The sequence below is a fragment of the Podarcis liolepis genome (genome assembly GCF_965112155.1).
Source record: "Podarcis liolepis genome assembly, chromosome: 8".
NCBI lineage: Eukaryota > Metazoa > Chordata > Lepidosauria > Squamata > Lacertidae > Podarcis > Podarcis liolepis.
Genome location: NC_139560.1, coordinates 14,262,994 through 14,268,377, shown reverse-complemented (window position 1 = coordinate 14,268,377; position 5,384 = coordinate 14,262,994).

Sequence of the window (5,384 nt, the reverse complement as noted above, 5' to 3'; positions counted from 1 at the left end):
TGAGCTAGCTCTGAAAAAGAAACAGCTAAGTGCAGTCAGCTACTGTGTGCACCAATCTCTGAACTGGATTCTCTTGCCCTTCCTTCTGTGCAGTACTACCAGCGTTTCCATGCACTTTGGCACTCGTCACAGTCCTCTGCATGCCAGTAGAGGTTTAGTCATGCTGGCCACATGACCCGGAAAGCTGTCTGCGGATGAACGCCGGCTCCCCCAGCCTGAAAAACGAGATGAGCGCTGCACCCTATAGTCGCCTTTGACAGGGCTTAACCATCAAGGGGTCCTTTCCCTTACTACTGATACCCGAAGGAAACTTTGGACTTCTGCAACAGCTCACAAGCACCAGCTCCTTGCCTATTCATGGGTGCTGTTATGTTGGTAAAAGGCCAGAATTTCAAGAACGCACAGCATTATCTAATACATCACCATAAACTTGCATTGAGGTGACATAAGGCTGATAATGCTTATCCAAGCTTTTATGACTGCTGATGAGAGCACTATATATCTTTATTGGGTTATGAAGCTATATAAAAGAAATTACCAGGTGCAAAAGCTGAGAGTTCAAAGGGTCCAGGTATTTTGAAATCTAAAGATGAAATCAAAGTTTTGGCTTAGCCTTGTGTAAATGAAATAATTTCCCCCCAAAAAAAATTCTTAAGGACCACTGGACGGTTAAGTGCAGTCAAAGGCGACTATGGGGTTGTGGCACTCATCTCGCTTTCAAGCCAAAGGAGCCGGCGTTTATCCACAGAAAGTTTTTCGGGTCATGTGCCCAGCATGAATAAACCGCTACTGGCGCATGAAGGACCGTGACGAGTGCCAGAGCGAACAGAAACGCCGTTTACCTTCCCACCACAGCGGTACCTATTTATTTACTTATTTACCCACGTCCCAAGACGCTAAGAAGAGCTAGGGGTGATAAAACATGTACAATTCCCCAGACGTTGTAATTGAGTTTTATTGTGTGTGTCTGCAGGATAGGCAAAATGGCTGTTCCAAGAAACATCAGGGTCCTTCCTGCCTTTATCTTGTGGCAGACACTGTGGAACGGTATTTTGAAAGGCTGCTTGCACTTCCACTCCTGGTGTTCATCTAGCAGCTGAATTCTCAAGGGGAAGTTGGGTTTTAACAGCTATGGGTATTGCTTGCAAGACATGTGGAGCAATACCATATTTGCCATAACAGGCCAGTCTCCACCGCTTACTCATGAAGCATCTTCCACAATTACCTGGGAGGAGGTACACCTAGGATGCAAGATTTATCCTCTCTTGGGTTGGCTTCTTGCTGGCTGTATATTCTCTGTCCCTGTAGAGCAAAACAAGTTGGATGCAAATGGGTACAATCCTGATGGTGGGCTTGGTGTGACTATTTTGGCTGTCCCCATCCTTTATTAGTCATCTGTAGAAGTGCATTTTTACCAGAAGTCTAATATGGCCAGGAGATGGAAGCTGTTTCATCCCTTAGGGTTCATCCACACAATTGCATTTCTTCCCACAACACAGCCGCAGCTCTCTCTCTGTGTGTGTGTATCACATCGTTTTTGTCTTCCATCACACTGAGAAATGTTTTGTAGTGTGTGAACAAGGAGGAAAGTGTATTATCCTCCTAGAAACTAAAATGGAAATAGTTACTGCTGGGATTTGCTAAGGATTGTTCCTGTCCACCAGGAACTGCGTGCTTGATGGCTGCTTAGCAGCAAACCTATTGGGACACACGTTGCAGTGTGGTTAATGTGTCTGCCTCACTCTGGACTCAACGTCTATAGCACTGGCATGTTCAGCTGCCGTTTGTCTTGTGATGGAACGGTGCTAGAGAAGTCTCAAATGTCCATGGCAGAGAAAATCCAGGCTGCAATTTACGATTGCCAGCTAACCGGGAGGAAATTGTAAACAAAGCAGCTGCAATAACGTCGGGAGGAGTTGGCCTCAGAGATGGGTGATCGTGCGAACAGGCCTATAGATCACCTGAGAAAGACAAAATAGGAAAGTATGTTTGTTCCTTTTCCTATGTTCACAGCAGCTTATAATGTAGAGAAAACGTCCACCGTTAAAAGTGTGTGATGGGTTTGGGCTCTGTTCTTCCTGCCTAGCAAAAAGCAGCAGGATCCTGAACTGAACCAGGATCCTGCTTGGCAGGCAATGCCATCGCAGCTCCCCACACCTGCCAGAAAACAAGCTGCTCCATGCTAGTCCAGTAGTAATTTTTTCAAGTGCATCATTATATCAGCCACTTCTAAAGGCTGCAAAAGTTTGGACAGCTCTCTCTCCTTTTTTTTAATTAAAGTTTTCTTGGTTTACAAAGGTATGCACAATGCCTCTTTTTTTCAAGTTACATTTTCCATAGGTCAATTTCATTTGTTGAGACATTAGGGTTACATTAGGAAGAAAAGGGGGGAAGAGGTGGAGGAGGCCATGGTGGGTGGGGGTGGGGCCAGGAGGCAATGTTTCTGTTTTAATGTATGTGTGGGGTTTTGTGTCAGAGTCGCTTGTGCAGGTTCTCTTTACTATTCACTTGTGTTCCTTTGGTGGTGAGAGAATTTGGGGTTGGCCTAGGGTATGGTTGCTTGTTTGTGATTGGCTGTGGTGAACTTTGTTTTCATGTGAGAGTGGGGTGGGTAGGTGTTTTTGGATCAGGTTAGCCATAGACAGCTGTCTCTTCTAAACATGCTCCAGGCTTCCAGGCATAGTTATTTGAAAATAGGGATGCGGGTGGCGCTGTGGTCTAAACCACTGAGCCTAGGGCTTGCTGATCGAAGGTCGGTGGTTCGAATCCCCGCAACAGGGTGAGCTCGCGTTGCTCGGTCCCAGCTCCTGCCAACCTAGCAGTTCGAAAGCACACCAGTGCAAGTAGATAAATAGGTACCGCTCCGGTGGGAAGGTAAACGGTGTTTCCATGCACTGCTCTGGTTTTGCCAGAAGCGGCTTGACAAGACCTGGAAAAAACTGTCTGCGGACAAACGTTGGCTCCTTTGGCCAGTAAAGCGAGATGAGTGCCGTAACCTAAATTGTTCACAGCTGGACTTAACTGTCGGGAGTCCTTTACCTTTACCTTTTAGCTCTTCCAAGCTTGATTTGGTAGATGCAGTTCTAGACAAAGTTTCACTTCCAAAACTTGCACTATTCATTGCATTAAAAAGGTGAATCCTGGCATGATAAGGCAATGCCTAATGCTTGGTTCCCTTGTCTTCAGTGAGAAGCAAGAACTTGCCATTAAATTACTGTTGTAGCACAGGAATTCAATAATCCCAGGAAAAGTATGGCTTTGAAAAGAGTGCCCACTGCTCTTTCATAGACTGGCTCAAAATGTGAAATGATGCTTCTAATTAATCAACATTTTGACCCAATTGCAATAATTTATTATTATGTATTATTTTAAAGAAATCAGCACAAATGTTTTAGAAATGAGTAGCAGGGATTAAGATTTTTAAGAGGGAAAAGGACATTTCAACTGTACAAAAGTTACAATTTCATCTCCTGAGCTGAAGAGAATCAGGCCATTTCTAGCATAAGCAAAAATAAACCACCCACACCACCATCTGTGAATTCTGCAGGTGCGCAAGTGTCATTCATGTACAGTGATTTTATTTGAGACAAGTGACTTGTGGCATCTAAATTATTATTCATCTTACAGCTGTGGCCACTGATCTTTTAGTGTACCAAAACCTTCAAATGGCAGGTTGTTTCATTGAACCCTCACTTTCCAGAACTGAACCCCAATTCTCCATTCTTTGATTCAAGATTTGACTGCAATATGGTACCTAGGATTAGAGGCAAATGGCAGAACTCCCAAAGCATTATTAGCCACTAAGAAGCTAGCCGAATTTCCTGCCATGCTGCCAGATTACCTTGCTGGCTGAATGCCCAGTCACATTTAAGTTTACTCTGGGGCCCCGTCTCGATGTCACTTTTATTCTGCATTCGCGGTGGTTTGTGCTCCTTATGACAGAAAGGTGGTTATACACAATACCACTTTCAATTCTGTTTCACCTGCAGAAGTTTTGGCAAGGGCATACTGCTTCATTTCCACCTGGTGTTTGTCCTATAGCTTCTTATTGAAAGTCTAATTTTTCATACCCCAAATCATATATATATAATTATGGGTTGCCTTACTTTTCTTGCAGTGTAGCAGAAGAGTGCCCTTCCAGACAGCAACAATGTGGTAATTCCAATTTAAGTTCATCACTAATGCAGCATTATTGCATCAGCGACATGTTGCAGAATGCATCCACACACAAGAAACGGGGTGGGGGGGTGGGGTCTGATGTACTCGAAGTTTGTAATCTAATTCCACATTCATATTTGAAAATGTTCCCTTGGCATTGATTTCACCATTTCGATTCTATCAGTCACTTACCTTACATGTCCAAGATAACTGATCTAGTTCCAGAGTACCAGTTTGACAGCAATGAATTCTCAATACACACACACATTTTTATAAGATTTAGTTCATATTTTCTTGTTAAAAACATTGGTCATAGTACAATAGTTTGACATACATATATCAACAAAAATGCACCCAATTTACATGCACAAACCAAAACAAAAAAACCCCAAAAACAGTACTAAATGAATTTTTTATTTAAAAAATGCAAACTATTGCAGCAGCAGACATTTGGCTAGGTTTTTGTTCTGGTGCTCTATTCAGGGAATTTAGTTGTTCCAGTCAGCCTGTCAGTTGTTGACTATTGCTTTGATCTTTTGTCACCAAATATCATAATACCCAGTACAGTAAGACAAGTTGGAGGAAAGTCATAAACAAATTTATATTTGCCGGCAAGTTACAGAGAGAAAGATGCAGCCAAACCTATTAAACTGTACATTCAGCATTTATCACCTAATATGTGATCCTTTTGAAACCAAGCAGAATCAATTTTAGGGTGACAGCTGAATGAACTCCTATAATAAAACTCTCCAAGCTGTTATTTCCATCGGGGGGGGGGGGGGAAGTATCCGGGAATCCATGATTCGGAAAGACAACTGAAGGGGAGGAGGGGTATGTACACCTACAACTTGCAGGTAGTTTAAAGATTACAGCTTCTCCTTCCAGGTCTCTCTCTCTCTCCGTCATCACTTTTTATGTTTGGGATTCTTACATGCTGGTCTGCTACCAATAATCTAGGTTTGATCCTTAAAGTGATGTTATATACAGAATATCAGTATATCAGCAGATACATTAAGCTATAAGGTTCTGTAAATTAGTAGAGCAGTTACTTAAGGGATGCTTTATTCAAATCATGGTTGTGAGAGAATATTTGTTTTAAACTGCTAGGGGTCAGCAGAAGATAGGGGTCCCTGATTTTGTGACTGATTTAAGTTCTTTCCTCTCTCAGAATGTGCGTTAAATTTGGAATAGGAAGAGTACAGACCTCTTCATAGTTTTTGTAACAA